Source organism: Pipistrellus kuhlii, unplaced genomic scaffold (genome assembly GCF_014108245.1).
Source record: "Pipistrellus kuhlii isolate mPipKuh1 unplaced genomic scaffold, mPipKuh1.p scaffold_m20_p_1, whole genome shotgun sequence".
Classification (NCBI taxonomy): domain Eukaryota; kingdom Metazoa; phylum Chordata; class Mammalia; order Chiroptera; family Vespertilionidae; genus Pipistrellus; species Pipistrellus kuhlii.
In genome coordinates, this window is record NW_023425404.1 from 36,693,114 (window position 1) to 36,714,746 (window position 21,633).

Consider the following 21,633-nt stretch of genomic DNA (forward strand, 5'->3'; position numbering starts at 1 on the left):
ATTTTGGCTGCTTCCCTGTGTTTGTTTCTATATATTGGGTAACTACTAAGTCTCCTTGAGTTGATAGAGTGGCCTTATGTAGTAGGTGTTCTATAGGGTCCATTGGCTCAGCCTCACCAATCACCTGAGGTGGACACTCTTGGTGTACCCTTTTGTGCACAGTCTTGTTGTAGTTAAGCCTTGATTGCTGTTGGTGTTATTGGTAAGAATGACCTCCAGGCCAATTGACTGTGGGAACCAGCTGTGGCTACAATGGAAGAGCTTCTGTGCAGGAGACACCCTTATGGATCAAGACTTGCTTCATTGGAGCTTTGGTGATCACTTATTCTGCCCCTTGAGTGTGTCACTTATGGATTTGAAGAGTTGTAAACTGGTATGGTCTCACACTTATCACTGGGTACACTGGCTCTTGGGTCTTCAGGAAGGTGCAAAGTCAGCCACTGCCTGGGGCCATCCAACAGTAGTCACAGAGAGATCTTCAGATTCCTTTTCTTTGCTTCGGGTTTGGACGTGCCCCAGATGAGGCCCAGCTATGAAGCATGGCAGGCTGGTGTTGGTGTCTTTTATTGCAAGGTTTGAAGCTCCCTGACCCAGCTGTAGCTTGTTTGACAGTTTTTTACCCTGAGAAAGGAAAGACTGTTATATGCAAAAGCCATTGTGCACAGCTTGGGTGGGGTTGTAAATTGGGTAAGGTAGTGTCTCAGGGAATCATCAGGGTGGAGCAAACAGCCCTTCACTGAGGAGGTCCCAGCATGGGAACAATAACTGCTGCCAGTACTTCCACCTGAAAGAAAGCTGCCTTAAGTTCCTGCCTTGATCTCAAACAGTTCAGTTTCTTCCCATATGTGTCTGGGTTCCCAAGAGCCTTACCAAGCACTGGAGCTCAGAGGAAGTGGGAGACTGTAAATTCAGTTCATGGTGCTGTAGAGCTGGGTCTCCAGCAGCCCCAATAATCACTTGTTTTTACAGTCCATAGTTCTTGTTGCCCATAGGGACTTATTTACCCAGCTCTGGAACCCTTGGCTGGGGGTCTGGTGTGGGGCTGGGACCCCTTTCTCCTCTGGTGGCCTCCACAGAGACAATCTCCCTCCTGATTAAAAAAAGTGGGACACTGGGTGTTGGACCAGCCTATTCCATGATTCCATGCCTCTGTACCTCCTACCCGTCTAAGTGTGTTTTCTTCTTTTCTTTTCTAGTTGTAGTTCTTCCACTCAGCCAGCTTTCTGGCAGTTCTGGATGATAGTTGTTCTGAATTTTAGTTGTGATTTTGATGTGGTTGTGGGAGGCAGGAAGTACAGTGCCACCATCTTGGTTCGTTGTTTATTTTTATGCTAATATTGAATTGAGCCTTTACCATATACCAGATGCTGTTTCACATTCGTTCTCTGACTCAGTCCTACAAGGCAGGTGCTATTATTATTTTCATTTTATAGGTGAGAAAACAGAAGCTTAGGAAGAACAAATAATAGTTGATGTGAAGCCAGATTGGAAAGCAGGACATGTTGCTCCAGAACCACTTTTCTTGCTCATTAAGCTATGTGGCCTTCCAAATAAAATTCCAAATCTCCCTAAAGCCTCTCCTAGTGACCCGCCCACAGTGCAGCCTCTGTCCTCTGGAGTTTCTTTCAAGTTACTGTCTGCAGTGCATATCTGGGAACTTCCCAGCCTCAAATAAGCGTTATGTGCACTCGACAGCTTTTATTGTTATTTTAATTACCTTTTAATTCTTGTGCTATGTGACTTTTCTTCTCAAATATATTTTAAATTATGGTAAAGTGTAGGTCATGTCTTCAGTATCTGTATACTTGCCATAGACCTCCAAATTGAATGCAGACCTGGGGGGACACCAAAGAGATGGCAGGCCTACTTTATTATCATTAGCAGCCAGCCACTTGCCACAATGAAATCAGTTAGTGTTACTGAAGCTGAACTCAGAAGCAGACTGGCTCCATCAGTCCTTCTCTCCATCAGGAGTGTGTAAATGGGTGCTCTGAAACCTCAGAGTTCTACTCGGAAATTTGGAGCTCGGAGTTACGAGGGTTAACCACTTCTTAGAAATAGCTGGAACACTGGACAGGTTTTAAAGACTAGAGGCGTTTTTCTCTGACTCGAATGTTGGCATTTTGGTGAGTCCCCTCCCTGCCATGGTAAGTGGGGGCTTGAGAAGTGGGTAAGCAGCCAGTGTTCAAGTGTCTAAGTCTTCTTTTCTGGAGATTACACAGAAAATGCAAGCAAGACTTGCAAAGTGGTTTCTGTGTTCTTGGAGTTGTCATTTTTGTCACTTTATTTGGCTGTGAAGTGATTTTCACACAGGCCTGGTGGTTGTTAAAGTAAACACAAGGATAGTATTAATATCCCCTGCATGTATTTAGGTAAAACTGACATTCAGTTGAAGTCAAGAAGTGTTTTGCTTACTCATAGTTCTTGGAAACTGTATATATACTGATTTAATACTTATGTTCCCCATATATACTTCCTGCCTAACAGTATCTTCTCCTCAAGTTATACAAAATTTTACAAATTTAAGCTTCCAAAATATGCTTAAAATACCAAGTGAGTATTTTGCAGCCACTATACTTTGAGAATCTGCCAGGCCTACTCAGAGCATGATTCTGAAATATTTTGCTTTGAAGCTTTGGAAATTTGGGAATTCATTCATTCTTTGGATGTATAGGGCATTGGCTGCTGTTAACTAGACAAGTATTTCTTCTAATTAGTCACTCCCATTTTGCAACAGTCCTCATTGGACTCATGAATTGACCTCAGCCCGTTATCAGCTTCAGCATGTGTTGGGAATGAGGTGGGGCCCCAGCCAACATGATATCCAGCAGTAGTTGCTCTAGCTTAGGGAAGGCTCACCCCACCCTGGGGCTGTGGTTAGCGTTCAGACCACTTCAGTGGCCTCCAAGTGTGATGTCCTCATCTGTGACTAACTGCATTTTATTTTATTCAACACAGTTTTTGTGGTCTCCTCTTTCTGTATCACCCCCAGTTTCCTGTAGGTGACTAGTGTGCATGAAGTATTTGGTTCAAAAGTGTATGAACCTAGTCCTTGACTTTAAGGAGTGCACAGTCTGTTTGGGAGAGAACAAAGACACAATAATGTCAATTAACAAAAATGTGATATAAAGTAGAACTACCAAAATTGTTCAGTAATTGCCAAATGAATGGTGATTATAGAAATTAATGAATGGGAGATCACTATGGTCTGAGGTCTCAGAGTTTTGCTCAGCAGCAAGAAGTGAGCTAGCATTTATGGAGCACCTACTGTGAGTCAAGCTCCAGGCTATTAATTTTAACATATTTAGTCTTCAAACAGGATCCAGATTATTTCATTTTTATAAAATCCATTTGTATTTTTATTGGGATTACATGAAGGTATGCCTTCCTAATTATTATGTTCAGCCCACATTTCTAAAACTATTGCGCATCTTTCTATTATTCAACTCTTATATCACTTGCTCTCCTTTATATGTGTCATATTTCTCATAAAGTGTTTCTAGGTCCTTTATATGTTGTTTGCTATTATGTATGTATTTTTTCCTACTATGTGGTCTAAATGGATATTGTTGGTATATACCTCACCACTATCCTATACCTGACCACTATCCTGAACCCTCTTCTTGATTCTAAGAGAGCTGATCTTTAGGTTATGTTTTGATTATCTTGAATTTTCTATGTTTAATGAAAAGCCACCTGAAAATGACAAATTTATATTTCTCATCTATAGTTACCCCTCTCATTTCTATGACTATTGTATTGCCTAGACCTCTCAAAACAATATAATTTTATATTTCTCTCTTATTTCAAATTTTACTAGGGATTTCTCTAATCTAGTGATTCAGAACGTTTGGTGTATATTAGAATCACCTGGAGAAGACACTCAGGCCTGTGTATTTGGGTTATAGAGGAGCAGAATCCCTATAAGTCAGTTCTGAAGTAATAAATTGTACAACTATCACTGCTATTATTATTATCACCAGCATGATAGAGTTTGGTATACAAATATTAGCATAACACTTATTATTAAGTTCTAGGTATTGTACTAATTGCTTAACATGCCTCACTTTAATTATGCTCACCAACCCTATAGGTAAGAAATTATTATGCCCATTTTACAGATAGAATCAAGGTAGAAAGTTTAAATAATTTACCAAACATCTCACAGGCAGAAAATGATATAGTTAGATCAGAATGATTTTTGAACATGTTACTCATAACCAACATTCTACATGGCTAGTTTGATGATCAGTGGTCATATAAGAATTCGTCTATTCCAAGTTTTGTGAAATATATGTTTTATTTTTATATTTTATCTACTGCTTGCTCAGTACTCATTGAAATGGCTTCCCTCCTTGGCCCTATTGATATTCATTAGTTATAGTTTTCTAATGTTAAATCACCTTTTCATTCTTGGGATAGTTTATCAAATTGTAGAGGATAATTCTTTTGGATGCTATTGAATTTAATTGGCTAATATTTTATTTAAAAATTTTCTGCCTACATTGATTAGTGCTATTGATCTATATGTGGTGAGAATGTAAGCATGCTTATTTATCAAATTTGGGTTTTAGGGTAATGGCTTCCTTTATTTAAACAAAACTGTGTAGTTTTGAAGCTTTTCCTATGCTCTGAAATAAATTATGTGTCAACAGAATAATGTGATGGAGTTTCTTCAACATTTGAAGGAATTCACAGATACAGCCTTATGGCTTCTTGACATAGTATATACATAATTCTTTAATAACTTATAAAATTTATTCCATGGTGATTGATCTGTGGGAAACCATTCATTACAGGTGAAAAGGGTGTCATTGTTATTTTCTGCAATCTGTTCATTATTGAAAACTTAGAAATTTTGAAAAGTAGAAGAAGCAGAAAAATAATCACCAGATTTCCATACCCAAGATCCACTGTATTACCATTAATAGATTTTCTTTCACTTTTTTTTGCAAACTCACGATTTTTTTTACTGTTTAAAGTATTATAAATAGTAGTTTATATGTCTTCTTTTTTCCCCATTGACCTTCCCCCGGCCTCCCTTACTGCCCTGGCACATGCTCTCACCCCACCTTCCCAGTGTCTTACGTCTATTGCAATTTTTGAATTTATACTGCACACACAATTCTGTAGCTTGCTCTTCTCAATTAAGGTGACATCGTAAGCATTTTATTTTTATTACAAAGATTGTCTTACATTACTGAATGATATTCCCCCACTTTTAGGGTATTCTATCTGTATTTAAGTTCTGCACACTTGTTTAATGGTTATTTTATCACTAAACTAGCTGTAGAATAAAGGAACAAAGGAAAGATAATATACAAATAAATTATCACTAAAAACCATCCTTCTCTGTGATGCTCCCTGACAATGGGTGCAGAGAGCCGAAGGAGATTCTGTGCCCTCCAATTTAACTCCCTCCTATTGTAATACTAAATATTGCATTGATTGATAAATGTATCATTCTATACCAGGAAACACAAATAATCAAAGTGGTGAATGACTCCATTGGTATAGGGGACTGAGTCAAGAGGATTTCTGGAAGAAGGGACAGCTTTAATATATTTGAAAAGATGAAGAGAAATTTCTAGGAGAGTATCAAATAGAAAATTCAAGAACATGCCAATAAAAAAGAGGGAGGTATATTGGGAGAACTATACATAGCATATGAAACACCAAGAGTGAAAGACAGGTGGTAGAAATGAGGCCCACAGAGGTAGATGCAGTGGAGATCAGGGAACAGAAACTCTCAGCATCCAGTGATCTGGAGACCAAGGGTGGTCAGAGCACCTAACTTAGCTGTGTCTAACAGTATCATCCCAGCCTTCAGGAGCTGTCAGACTATTTTAAAGTAGATTCTGTTTTAATGCTCATTCCCTCAAATTTTGATTTAGTAAATAATTATTTTCTACTTAGTTAGCAATAATTGGTTAGCATCCTAGTTTATGGTCTCATAGAAGCAGACCCTAAGGCAAGAATTGGGAACATGCGATTTGTTTGTGGAGTGATCCTAGGAAGCATGAATAGGAGAGTGGGACAGGGATAAAGAGAAAAGAAGGCAACCAGTAGCTTTACTATTGTGAGCCTCTGGAGTTTCATCCTACCTGGGAACCTTAGGGGTATAAACTGTGGCCCCCAGTGTCATCCCACCTGCAAGGCAAGGGAGCTGGGATATGTGCAGGGGTGCTCAAAAGTAGGTTCACAGCTGTTTGTATGGACATGCACGTTATGATTGTTACAGTAGCTTTAGTAACTCAAAAGAATGTCACAGTGGCCTACTGCACTTAGGCCCAATCTTGTAAGTACTCAAGAAGAAGACAAATAATATAAATAAATAAAATAATTAATATATAATATAATTCTATATAATAAAAACTTAATATGCAAATTGCCCCTCCACTAGGAGTTCAACCAGGAGGTGGGGTTGGATGGCCACCATCACCCGCAGCCCCTCCCACTGGCCAGTCCTGCCTCTGCTGGCAGCAGCAGCAGGCAGCCAGGGGAAGGGAGGCCCTGGGTGGCAGTGGTGGCAGGCAGCTAGGGAAAGGGAGGCCCTTGCCAGCAGCTGACAGCTTCTAGGGACCCTCCCCGTGCACGAATTTCATGGCCTCTAGTAAATAATAATATATAGAGTACTTATAACTGTAAACCTACTTTTGCCTCCTCCTTTACACACAAACTCTTATTGGTCATTAGGCAAAGATTTCTGGGGGACAGAGGGTGTTTCATTTCCTGCACATCTGGCCTCCTGTGCGACCAAGCAGAGTGGGTTCTGGAGTCCAGTGAACAGCCAGATGGAAGTCAGGCCAGCTTATCCTGAAATAGGTTCAATAGCACCCTATCCATATCAAGGGGATATGGATAGGGTGCTGGCAGCTTCTGCTGGGTCTAGATAGTTTGTCCTCTAGATATAATATAATTAAATGAAATAATTTTAAAGTTGCTTTGTTTCCTTTGACAACTTCCTTAGCATCTTAAAAATCACAAAGTCCAACTACCATTCTTGTTAAACCTCTCTAAGTCCATGGCTGAGTTCAGGTAGCCTATTTGAAGCCTGGTACTCAACACTCCTTCCCTTCCTCCCAAATTAGCTCATCCAATCAAAACACAACTCTTTCTAGTTTGCAAAGATCTTATTCCTTGGCTCTTGGCTGCTTGCTGAGAAAATTTGATTCCTCATTACATGGGGGTTCCTTCCAAACCCTGGCTGTGTTTCAGAATTACCCATGGGTCTTTTAAAATGTACAGATATAGAGTGGATAGATCTCCCTCTAAGTCATCTGAATAAGAATTTCTTATGGATGGCACTGAACAACTTATAGAATTATCCCAGGACATTCTTGCAGGATGAATCTAGCTTTGGACCATGAATTGGATTCTAGAACTGTTGCTCTAAACAGCATCCTTCAGCAAACTGTAGGCAGCTGTAATAGCCATCTCAAGAGTTCCTCTCTCCAAGGGAACACTTCCTATTCCTTGAAAATCCCCAAATACATGGTGTTGAGTTTCTTCAACATTCTGTCCCTTCTTCTGAATATAGTTGTATCTATTTTTCATTAAATTGTGCCACCAAGAATTGAACATATTGTGATCAGAGAGTATAGAGCACAGCAAAATTATCCCTTTTAAACACTAATTTAATTGATGTAGCCTCAGGTCACATTAATACTTTTTGAGGCAAATTAAACTAGGGATTCATGATGAACTCACCATTGGCTACAGCCTCTAAATCTCCCTCTTTACCTTGGAATTTGGACTTTTACTTTAATTTGTTTTTAATGCAAGGACATTATTTTATTTTTTCCCTTTTTTCAGCAATTTTGTAATCCTAATTTCAACACAAATCATAAAACAGACATTAAAGAGATGGAGTTAACAGGATTGATGATCATTTACATATTGGCCTTTGATTAAGATGCAGTGTCAAGGGTTCTAGCTTGAGAAGCTACAGGAAGCTTCTATTTATTAAGGATCATAGGAGGTGAAGCAGTTGGAGGGCAGAGTAGAGGTGATAAAGTCAGCTCTAGCCATGTTGAGTTTTTGGTGCATCGGGGAGAGATGCCTACTAGATAGATATGGAACTCAGAACGCAGGCGAGACACAAACTTGGAGCCTGCAAGTTCCTAGGTGGTAGTTAAAGATACAACTATTCCTACTAGCTTATTACAGATTGTACCCATCTGTTTTAATTATATTACAGCCATTGAAAAAAACACAGGATTGCAATATGGCCCTAAAAATCTACCTCCAGGTTGCCACTGATGATCCAAAAACGCATTTCTATATTAAACCCATTTGAATAGCATAAGAAATCTATTACATTTCTAAATTCAAATATATTTTTTCTATCTCATTCCCCTGATGTCCCAGATTAATAACCAGGTAAAAGGAGTGAGGTCTGACTTCAGGAACAAACCATTAGCAAATTATGTTTCTATTTACAATTCCTGTCACAAAGTTATTTGTTCATCTTTTAAGTAATGCCTTTTGGCTTGAACAAAAGTCTGTGCACATGAATTGCATTTCAAGTTTTTGTAAATTTTTAAAAGATATTTGGCGAAGCAAACATAACTTCGATTAATTATGAGCACTCTTTCTTCAGGAAGAAACTTTTAGGAATGAAAACAACAATGAGCCCTGGACAGTGTGGCTAACTGGTTAGAGCATCATCCCATGGAGGGTTCGATTCCAATTCAAAGCCACATACCTAAGTTGCAGGTTCAATCCCCACCCTGGCACTTGTGGGAGGCAACCAATGGATTTTTCTCTCTCTCTTTCTCTGTCATTACTTCTCTTCCTCCCCCCCCCCCCACCTCTTTCCTTCTCTCTCCCTCTCCTTTTTCTCTTCCCTCCTTCTCTCCCTCCATCTCTAAAATCAATGCAAAAATACCCTAGGGTTAGGAGTAACAAGAAACAACAACAATGAATTAATTTAAAAAATAAAATAAGTCAAAAACAACTGTAACAAAGCAGTCGAGTCTGGAGTTGTGACATGGTTAAAACAAGATAAAGCATTTTGGGGTTTCAGTGGGTTTAAATTCCCCATTGACCTGACTTCAAATCCAGCAGAGCACCAGGATGGGGTTCTCCATGCTTCCAGTGTATGTGATCACTTCCTTGTTATAAATTGTTTTTAAATTATTCCCTTTGCTCCTGTTTACCTCATTATTATTTGAACATAAATCTTACCCTCAAATAATTTATGTGTAAAGGAATCTGATAGAGGAACAGAGCAGACTCACCAAGTGTCCCCTGCTCATTACAAGTGAATAAATAAATAGGAATACCAAACAATCATTCTCATCAAAAGAATGTGATGGGGTTTTTCCTAGACATCTCTAATAATTACTGAGGGATTAGGGGAATCTAACCACTGTGAAACTTGGCAGAGGCATATCAAAGTCAGCACAAATATCTGGGATTCAGCCTTGGTGGCATTATTTTCTGCCATAATAAGCCTCTTCATGATTAATCAGAGACTTTATGCTGCTGGGAGCCCAGTTCTCTGTGGAGACAGTGTGGAATTAGGGGTAGGGTGTATTCCACTGGGGGTGTTTTAGTAGGGCACTATTTTGTTATGACACAATTCTAGGAATCATTGTAATCTTTGCCTCAGATTATTTGCTAGTACATGCTCATCCCAAGTTAATAAGCAGAAGAATGAATCTCATTGGCCCACATGGACGTTATGCACACACCTGTGGTCTCATTAGTTCAGCACACCAACCATCTGAGTATTCCCACCACTAATAGCCTTCTTCCTCTTCTATAAAATCTAAGAATCAAATTCCCAATGCAGTGTCTTATTCCCACACATAGGTTGCTAATTCATAGGAAGGGTACTAGCTCTTGACTCTTCTTTGGCAGTCAGAGGCTCATACTAGAGAGTGAGGGCAGAGGATGCTGAATTTCATCTTAGCCTAGATACTGATGAATTCCCCCTTGAAGTTTAACCATACTGTTCTAGATCTTGTGCTCCTTTTCCCAGAACTCCCTTCAAGAATAAAGGACTCCCCCAGCCCCTAGATGCTGGGAGTGCTCACAGTTGGCAACCCTTAGCTATTACTCCTTTTTGGGATTGCCTTGGCTAAAGAAAATTGCCTTGCCATGGGCAACCCACACTCAATTCAAGGACTGATCAACCTAAGGACATAAAGACCCAGCCTTCTGCCCCAACTCAGGACAACTCTGGAGGACCATCCCAGCTCCAGAGCTTCTGTTTGGGAACCCTGGGTCTTTCATCACAGCTAGCATCTCCCTCTGCCCAATCTGATTCCTTCCCCTCACTTCCACAGTTGCTGTTCCCAGGAGTTTTCCCTGATGAAAGCTCTACATGTTAATCTCCCTCTCAGAGCTTCTTTTCTAGGGACCCACACAACTTTCATGTGTATAATATCACTTTCTTTTATGTAGTTTCATTGGTTTTACCCCAGCTCAATCCAAAGGAGATTTAATTCAGGTCAAGACAAAGACTGAATAAGTAAGATCCAGTGGCTATTGGTGCCACTTTGGAGACTGGGCTTTGACTGATATACATATGGTGGATCATAGAATGATCAAGGGAGACGAGGAAGGCTTTTAACATAAAGATTTCAAGGTCTCTTCCTTAATAGGGCTTTCCAGTAGTAAAGCCTGGGGATCTGTATCTTTTCAAGGCCTCCTAGTATTCTTAAGTGCAGTCTTGTTTTAGAATCACGACTCTAGGTCATCCTGGCATGCTAACTTACTATGGAGAACTCAAGGTACTAAGCCCTCAAACTGGCTCTTCCGTTGTTCTGACAGAAATGTGACAGTTATTAATAAGCTCAAAATGAATCACTTGTGTTTTCCCCTTGGCTCCAGGAGAAATGTACCTCTGGGAAAGTTTCCAGGGCACTTTTAGATCTGACCTCTAACAGATATTCAGGTGTAGCCAACAATTGATATGTGCTCCAGACCTAGGAGATCTAGTATCCAGCTTGATTCTCAGCTGTGCTTAGAGAAAGGAAACATTCTTGGGCCACTAAGGAGGCTGGGAATTTGAATCTGTGGGCCCTGATTTACCAGCCAACATCTTCAATGAGCCAAAAGACATGCACAAGCTCTTGGAAATTTTGTACAGCCTTGGGAGGCATTCTCAAGCTTTGCCAACATGAAGCTGCCCCTGGAAATCCCCTGGAGAGGAAGCTTGGGCATTGCATTAGGTCTTAAGAGAATGCTCCATGCCCCAACAGAGACATGTATTTTTGGTGGAGATCAGTCAATGCTCAGTTAGGTCAAATGCTCACCCTGGTGTTTGGGGAAATCTTTGATGATTGTAGATGTCTTTCAGGACTTACTTAGGACTCTTTCTAAGCATGAATGTGGCACTATCATTCAATACTAATACACCACTATCACCACTATCCCAGCCCTCACTTCTTAGAGTGGTGCTTTATATTTGGAAGACATGAAAATCAATTCTTTCCTACAGAGAATAAAGGCTTTGGGGATAAATATCTAATGGAGGGATTTTAGTCATGGTGACAGGACACAGGAAGAATATTTCTAGTTCATCTTTGAGTCATATGGGAAAAGATACTGTCTCCTATATCTAACTCAGCAGCTATCCCAAGGAGGCCAGGAGAGTATACAGGAGAACAAGTTTTGGTAACTGAGAGAATTCACCTAACAGGTCTCCAATACAGTGGTGCTGTTGAGCAAGGGCCTAATTACTGTGTTTTGAAGTCCTTCATTGAGTTTGCATTGAGGCATACCTTCCATGGCCTTCTCTCAGCAATGGGAACTAATGATGATAGCCATACAAAGGCAGGCACTTCTAGGAGACCTGAAGCTCCTATGAAAGCCAACTTTGGTTTGAGGACTCTTCAGCAGCCTTGTAGAATCTCCCTTAGATGGCATGGCAGTCAAGGATGCTTCTACCCAATCTCTCTCTTGCTCCCTTTTTACTGAGGGATCAGACTGCCAGACCCTTCCAGATCTCTCATCTTTACCCCATTTTCTCTCACAGGCACTTCTGCTAATAAAATTCTTATGCATTTAATCCTTCTTGGCTTCTACTTTTCCAAAATCCAGATTAACAAACTAGTCATCTGTCTTAGCTGCCAATATTTGACTATTTATTAATTAGCTCCTTCCACCACCACCATACCCCATCTCAGAAGAGTTTAAAATAGTCCTTTTCATTAGGACAAAAGGGTATACATGGAGGGAGCCTCAGAGAAACCTTAGGGTAAGAAATAGCAACCACCAAGATTAAAAAGAACATTCCTATAATTAATTTAATCTTCTTGACTCTACTCCATCAGATAGGAGAAAAGGGAAGAACAGCTAGTGTTTATTGATCATGTACCACATGCTTTAATTTTCATAAAAGGAATGAATGTCAACCCAGGTGTACAGATGAGGAATCCAAGACATGGAAAGGCAGTGCATTTAATCCAAGATCACACCACTAGCAGGAGATGAGTCAGTAATCAAGCAATGTAATAGGACTTCAATATCTATGCAGTGCCTACTTGTTGGGAGTAAAATAAGGATATTGATTCCAGCCTTTTGACTGCCAGATGGAGAAACAGAGTTAGTTGCCTTAGCAGGTAGGCATATTCTAGGGACATTTCCCAAATGATAAATCAAAGGTGATCCCTTTGTGTTTTCCTAAGTGTCTCTGCAGCGTACAATTGTGAAAATGGACTCTTGTAGCTTCTAAACAAGAACAAGTGCCCCAGGCTTCCTGTTGAGCAATTGCAAGACTGATGACAAAGCCTGGGCGAGCAAGAAGGAAGATAAGGTGCTACCTTGTCAACATAGAAAATCTAAGAAAGAGAAATAAACTCTACAACCTTTCTCTGGAAGGCAAAGCATAGTTGCATCCTCATGAATCATCAGAACACGCTCTAAGGTCTCCTGACCCCATCCTTCCTGCCTGTTTGTGTCACTTTTCTCTCATGCTTGCCCAGATGTTAATTTGAATTTGTTTCAACAAATCTGAGGTCAGGAGAATTTGGGAAGAGTTATACAATCTTAATTTTCCTGGGTCCTACTCCACTATGGGATGGCTCTGTCTCCTTTGGCCTAGTAGTCGCCTAGTAGAAAATTCAGGAAAACTTGACTTTCAGAGATTTGGGGGAAGTTTAAGGCTATTTGTCCACACAAATATAATTTAATAGGTGGTCAAGGTTTTTAGGACAGACTTCTATTCTCTTTTTAGAGTGAAAATGTATAACAACAACAACAAAAAAAGGTTCTACTTTTGCTATAAGTACAACCAATGGACACAAAACTCTCGGGAGGGAGGGTATGTATGGGGGGGCAATGTTAACATATGTATACAGATAATAATTTAATAAAAAAATAAAAAATAATAAAAAAATAAAAAATAAAAATAAATAAACAAAAAGTACCTGGAATCAGAAGAAAATTATGCCAATTCCTTTTACATCCTGGAAGCCTTCCAACTCCCAGCACATGACATCATATCACTCTATTCTCTAGAGTAGGGATCAACATGCTTCGAATCATCCAGAGGTAAATTGAGCTCAAAGCCTCAATTTTATGTAGTAATATGTATATTTACAAATTATATGAATATTCTAGTATCATTTGCTAATATTTCAAGAAACACTATGCCTGTAATAGCTTCAAGGTTTATACTTCATGAGAGTAGATATAAATCTATATTCAGATAGTCTTATCATTTGTGATATTTTTAGATGACCTCTTATTTGATTTAATTAGATTATCATTGCTTATCCTAAATAATAAAAGGGTAATATGCAAATTGACCCTAAGGGTAGAAAGAACAGGAATGACTTGTTGCTATGACAAGCACTGACCACCAGGGGGCAGACGCTCAATGCAGGAGCTGCCCTTCTGGTGCTCAGTGTGCTCCCACAGTGGGTACTACACTCAGTCACAAGCCAGACTAATGGCTGTGAGTGTAGCCTTGGTGGTGGGAGCCTCTCATGTTTCCTTGGTAGCAGTGCTAAGGATGTTTAACTGTTGCATCAGTTGGACATCCCCTGAGGGCTCCCGGGCTGCTAGAGGGATGTCTGACTGCCAGCTTAGGCCCAATCCTCTGGGAGAAGGCCCAAGCCAGCAGGTAGACCTCCCCTGAGGGGTACCGGTCTGTGACAGGGCACAGGCCAGGTTGATGGACCTCTCTGAGTGCACAAATTTTCATGCACCAGACCTCTAGTGTATTATAAAAGGGCTTGCTCATTCTTTGAGTAAAGAAGTATAAACTCAAATATTTTATTATTTTCATTTATACTTCATTAATACATAATACCTTCTGTGAGACAGCTGTTAATGGGTTTTTCTCTCTCTCTCTCTCTCTCTCTCTCTCTCTCTCTCTCTCTCTCTCTATGTTTGGTGAGCAAAGTCTCTGACTGCTTTCTTTCTGGACTATCTTTTCAAGATGTTTGTATAGCAAACAGACTTGCAGCATAAAAATAGTGGCTCCCTCTGGAGCAGACAGCAGGTTTGTTACTGTCTAATATTATAAAGATAATGTCTTCCTCAGACTGAAGGTTGGGCACTTGTGAGTAATCCCATTAAAATAGATTTGGGTTTCCTTCACTCAGGCTTTTTCAGCTGTGACACAAGCACAAGGAATGTGCAGCATCCACCTGGGCTATCCATGATGGCCTGTGGAACTTGGGGTCTAGGTAGCCAGGACAAACATGAGGCTCATGCTGCTTATTATGCCATGAATGATAAAGTCCTTTGTCTTGGACTCCTGAGTCTTGCATCTTCTGCCATCACTCATGAAATATAGCAAGCTATCCTGTTAGCTGGCAAGTAGAATAAAACCTTAGATGTATCACAATTATGACAGTATCTTTAATACTTTTTCCCCCAGTAGAACAGGAACCTTTTAAAATCATTTGTCCATTTTATAAGTTAGAATTTTGCCAAATTCACCAAAACTGTGCACACCCTAACTCATTTCAATACATTGACATGAAGACCAGTGCAAGGGCCCACTGACCACCTGTCCTTGTGCTGAGCCCACCCTTTCCTCAACACAGCTCACCTGCCATCAGGTCCCATGGACATTGACACACACTGACATAGTCTATGAGTCAATTAATATATTAAGCATTAAGCCAATTTTTTTCCTTTATAGGTAAAATACATGTATTAAAAGAAATCATAATGTCTTTTTCTCACACTCTCAAAGAATGACCTTGGTACCCTCCGTTGGAGACCACTGCTTCTGAATGTGCCTTCATCATCATTCCAGTAGTATTTAAATGCCTCACCCCCCAATACCCCAATAATATTTATCAAACACTTAGGATGAACTAGTTACTGAGCTAAGTACTTCAAATGAAGTGTTTTACTTACTTTGTATTTATTATATCTGAGCATTACTATATCTGTTTTACATGTGGGGTCATGTGGTATAGATGAATTAAGTAACTTTTCACAAAACTACTAGTAAGTGGGTGACAGCCTCTGTGGCCACAACCTGAGCTCCAGTACTGCTTCTCTACTTCAGAAACCGTGAGATTGAAGGCCAAGGTGACTGAGGGACTAGTCCCTATTCAGCACCAACCCCTATGATGGCAGTGTCTTCTTTGTTAGAATAACGTAAGACAGGCCCTATAGTCTTTGCTGAATAACTGTGGTTAGAAGCAAAACTTGATTAATTTTTATTTAATAAATTCTGTTTTCTTCTGAAATAATATTAGAAGAAAACATTTAAATATGCTCTTTATTTCTGTATTTTGAATATGCAGATTGACACTTTGTTCTTTAAGGATTTTTATTTTGGGGGAGAAAGGTTGAGTAGGTTTCAGATAAGAGAGAGACTTAGATTAGTTTACGAAACAAAAGAAAAGAATAGCTCACCAAATTATTCTATCACATTCAGGGACATAGTCAGCAAGATCAAATACAGACATCAATGGGAAAGAGCTAATCCACTGGTCTATGCTTAAGATGTGATAAATTATCTTCCTCAACAGAGACTCCAGTAGGTCAGACACTTGGACCTGAGCCTGTGAGCACTGTCACATTTCCAGCCTGCTGGTCTTTAAAAAGATTTACTGGTATTACCCTGACATCTCTGAGAAGACCACCATTGTGCTCCACCACTACTTTCTGCATTCAAACAGTAATATTTCAGTTTAATAGAACACAAGGAAAGTTTCAAAAGCTGCCAAGCATCTCCTGCTCTGAAGTTTTAGAGGGAAGAATCACCCACGCTTCCAGAAGTAGGCAGAGTGCTTGTGTGTGGGGAGTGGGGAGACCAGGGGGAAGGCTGGAAGGAAGGGGAAAAGAGAAACATGAATTATATAAAAGAGGAATTAAAAACTCATGGCAGTTTTTTTTATATATATATACTAACCTAAAACACTGCTTGTTGTATTCTCAGGCAATATACTAGAGGAAAATCTTTCTGGACGTTACTAAATATGTATTTGTTGGAGGCTGCAAAGGCATGTGGCAGGAAGGGTTCCTATGGATGAATGCATAAGACAAAAGGTGGGCAAAAGAGGCAGAATGTGGGAAGCAGCAACCCAGTTTCCTAGGGACTTATATGAAGTCTTTCTTCTTTCACGTCTTTTGATTCTGGCTCACGATCATTTTTTGGCTCATGGCAGCATTATACATGCAGAAACTGTGGACATGTATCTCACAAGAAGATGGCTGTTTATTTCTGGACCTTTTATGGAGGAGGATAGATAAACCAATTCACCTGTAATCTAGAAGCATACAAGTCAACGATTTTTCTTGACCACTGATTAGGAAATTTTGAAATTAGTAAATAGAGGAGTTAGAGTTTTTGAAATATTTTATTCTTTGAATAAAGTCTTTTTTAAAAATCCCTAATGTATATAAAATGCTTTCATCTTAAATTAGAGACAAGTGTAATGAGATCATAAGACTGGCATCTAGCCCAACCTTCCTCATTTTACATAAGAAACAGGCTCAGAGACCTAAAGGGACTTATCTAAGGTCACACAGCATGTCAGGGCCAAAACCAGATCTGGAACCCAGGGGCCAGGATGAACTTCCAGTTCTCTTTTTAAAAATGCAAATTTTCCTGAAAAGATCAGAAAGAATTCTTTAATATCTCACCCCAAATGAGTTTTCCCCTTGGCAAGAAAAGCTGGATAGCTGAAAATCTTTAAGTTCTGGAGACATAGAGGACAGAGTACAGGTTGGTAAAAAATCTGAAAACAAACTGTCCTTTAATATCATTGTCCAGAAACATGCCACCCATGAAGTTATTTTCTCAAAATCCTGCTGTCATTATGTCTCTCTTCTGCTCAGAAATCCTCCATAGTCTCTATCATCACCTGCAGAATAAAAAGCAAGTTCTTAACTGCACAAAAACCAACTCCAGCTTTCCCAGCCACTCCTCTCTAGAGGTACTGGCATTGTGCCCAGCACTTTGAAGACAAGTGTGTGTGTGTGTGTGTGTGTGTGTCGGGGGGGGCGGGTGGTGAGGGGTGAGAGATGGGGTTGGGGACAGTGGTAACGTCCAAACAAGATCCCTTCCCTCATAAGGCTGACATTCAACAGCTGGGACCATGACCAAGTAGAGAAATGAATGGGCAAAATAATTATGGGTCAATTGACTTATAAGTAAACAAACAAAATGAAGTAACAGAATGGCTGGTGGTGATGATGAAGAGAAGTGGGGAGGGAGTTTCTTACTACTTTACCTAGAAATGACATTAGTGCTGAGGTCTAAAGGCATTGATGAGCCAGCCCTACTGGCTAGGCAGAGTGAATTGTAGTTTCTAAGGAAAGAACTGGCTAGGCAGAGTGAATTGTAGTTTCCCCAACTGGATAGCTAGATAGTGCTGCCTGCTTTCACTTCTTTGTTAATGCCATTTCCACTTTTGGAAATGCCTCCCCTACCCCCCACCCTCCCCACTTGCCTAGGCAGGCCATTCTCATTTTAAGCAATATTGAAAATTGGTTACAAGTTTGGGTTCTGGATTAGATGTTGGTGTGATTCTCATTTCACCACCTATAAGCTGGTCAGCATTGGGCAAGTCGGTTCACTTCTATGAACCTCAGTTTCCTCATCTTTAATGCAGAGAAGATAACACAACTTACCTTAAGAGACTACTATGAAAATTAAGTGAAATATTTAATATAAAAAATTGACATAAAATTTCAATAAATGTTGGTTCTAAAAGTCAATAAATATTGGTTATCATCTACTTTTTAAGACTCAGCTCAAATTATACTATATAATAAAAGGCTAATATGCAAATTGACTGAATGCAGAATGACCAACTGCTGTGATACACACTGACCACCAAGGGGCAGACGCTCAATGTAAGAGCTGCACCCTGGTGGTCAGTGTGCTCCCACAGGGGGAACACTGCTCAGTCAGAAACCCTAAGCCAGGCTCCCAGCTGGCAAGTGCAGCAGCAGTGACAGGAGCCTCTCCTGCCTCTGCAGCAGCACTAAAAATGTCCTAGTGCCAGCTTAGGCCCACTCCCCAGAGTACATATGGGGAGCAGACCTGAGCCATCTGTTGGACAACCCCCAAGGGCTCCTGGACTACAAGAGGGCACAGGGTTGGCTGAGGGACCCCTGCCTCTCGAGTACACGGATTTCTTACACCAGGTCTCCAGTTTACCTATACACTTTCTGGAAAACAGTAGCAAAAAGTAGTATTTATTTCATTGGACTTCTTATCTTTTTGGACCTGAATCACCCCCTTCCACCAACTTCTGTAATTTTTGTATCAACTTCCTCTTGTATATATTGTGTATTTCTTTTATTCATCTTCCCTAATAGATTGTGAGCTCTTTCACTACTATCATGGTGTATCCTCACATTGCTTTGCTCATAAGTTATACTACATGTGTATTCCAAGTGCAAAGAGATATAGGCGGCTGAGGAGGAGGGAGAATGAAAGGAATGCTTATTATAGTTATGTGAGTTAGGATAAATGGGTTGTAGTTTTATTTTTATCCTCCTGATTGTGGTGGCCCAACTCTAAGACAGCCCTCAGTGATCTGCTCCTGGTCTTCATACCTTTGTATAAGTCTCCCCACTTCAGTACAGGTCAGACTTCAATAGATTATTGCAAAGGTGATGTCACTTCCATGATTAGGTTGTATGAGGGTGACTGACCTCTTCCTAGAAGACTCTCCCTTTGATAAAGCAAGTGAAACACATTTTATTTTACTTGTCTTTATGTATTTTTATTGATTTCAGAGCAGATTGGAGAGGGAGAGAGATGGAAACATCATTGATGAGAGAGAATCATTGATCAGCTGCCTTCTGCAAGTGCCACACTGGGAAACAAGCCCACAACCTGGGCATATGCCCTGACCGGAAATAGAACCATGACCTTCTGGTTCATAGGTCAAAGCTCAACCACTGAGCCACATCAGCTGGGCAGGAACAGGTTTTAGAGAAGCCTGTAGTGCAAGGTACTATGGATGGTTTCTGGCCAACAGTCTGCAAAAAACTAAATTCTGCTAAGAAGTCAGTAAGAAAGCTTGGAAGAGGCTCTTTCCCCAATGCCTTCAGATGAGAGGCAGCCCTGGCTGACACCTTGATTGTGCCCATATTTCTGATTCACAAAACTGTGAGGTAATAAATGTGTGTTGCTCTGAGTCCTGAGGGTGATTTGTAATCATTTTTGCAGTATTTTATTATGTGGCAATAGATAACAAATACACATGTTAAGTAATCTTAGAAAAAATAACTTCATATCTCTGAACTGGAGTCTTCTCCTTAAAGACCTGCTTTGGGCACTCAGGTGGGTTCCTGCTCTACAGTAGCAAGCAAGTCAGGCAACATCCTGCCCCACTGAGCCTCTAGTCCAGCTTCAGTTCTGGATATCGCTTTCATCACACTGGCTGCATAGGGAACATAAGCAGTTTTAGGCTTTTCCATTAGAAGGTCAACCCTACCGCTAGGTAAGAGAGACATAGGCCAGAGACATTCTGGAGCTTTTAGGAAGGAAAATCAAATCATGCAGATGCGGGCCTTCCACATAAGCAGATACATTTAGGCTTTTAAAAAAAATTACTGTGCTTTTAAAATAAAGGCAAATATGGGACTCCTTCTGAGAAATGAGTGTATGACATGAAAGGCATTCTGTAACCAAAGTACATTCTGTTTACCTCTAGCTCAGACTGGAAACTTTCTGACTATTTCAAGAGAAACATGATTATAGGTATCATTTGATGCAAGGAATAGTAAAACATTAACTACATAATGGCTATAATAAGTTCTGGGCTATAATAAGATGTTCTTATAACAGGCCTCATTCCTTCAACCAGCCCCACACAGACTGATACTGCTGTCCGAAAGGATGGCCCAACAACCTCTGGATTCCCAACTCTCCTCCTGTTGTTTATGTTGCTTCCACCAGCTTTCCTCCTGGAGGTAACATTGTCTCCACCCCACTTCCCATAGATGTCATTTTACATTAACCCATAAATTCTTAACTCCACCTCTTGCCTTCTTCATTAGTACTCAGTAGCTTAGTGAAATCATTCGCTGGAAGGAGTCATAGCCCTTAAAAACATAAACCTTGTTTATCCTTTTTGAAGGCTAAGTCAAGGCCTCAAAAATAAATGGCCTGCTGTCCTCTCCTGGGAAGAAGATGCAGGCACTTTCTTTATTCTTTGAGATTATTTCCACCCACATGGCTCTCTTTACCCTTATAAACAATGGGCAGAATGCTGTCTTTCAGAGTAGGACTCAATGACCTAGCTCATAATCTTAACTCAGCCTCTTATAGCTGTGCAGCCTATGGTGATTTATTTAACTTCTCTGGTCTCTGTGCTTTAAATGGGGACAATAATAGCACCTACCTCATAGGCATGGTATAAAGTGCTTAGAATGGTGCCTGGCGCAGGACAGGCACTCAGTAAATGTTAGCTATTGCTATTAAAGTAGGAAAAGGAACAAACAAAAACAGACGGTTTTTATTTTCAATTACATTGAGTTTGATCAGGACACAAACTAGAAAACACTAGAAAAACAGACAATATTTGTTTTCATAGTTTTTTTTTTGTTGTTGTTGTTGTTTTTTTAATCTTCCCTCACCTCCGATTTTCCTCAGCTTCCCTTCTTGGCCAAGGCCTACCTGGGACCACCTTCCCCAAGCATCAGATTTGACTGTCCCACTTCCTTCTTCATCACATCTCTCCTCTCCTCTGTCCTTGTCCCTAGGGCTTTTGCTAACACCTGATCAAGTAATTTGTGCCAAAATGTTAATCATTCTTAGTTTAAATAAATTGTTCTCAGTTTTTTTTTAAGTATCTCCACACCATGCACATGAAATGCATAATAAATCTCCATTTGTAACAACATTCTCCACCATTCCTGTGACTTTATCTCAGGTAAGGAGGGGCATATAGTCTGATTTTATCTCAGGTAGGGAGAGGCATAGACCTCCCAGCTGGGTCTCACCCCCAGTCCCTTGTGACATTGAGAATCAAGAGTGCTGCTACCCATATTTGTTTTTTGGCAGATGCCTTCAATGACTTAACAAATACAATATCTGACAATGAAAATTTAAGGTTCTATCACAAAGCTCTATTTGTGGCCTGGAAGGGTTTGTTGGGTAGGGATAGGGGAACGTGGGGGAAGCCGTGTTTAGTAACTTTTCCAATCATACATGTAAACTATACTCTCCATCCGTCTTTGAAGAAT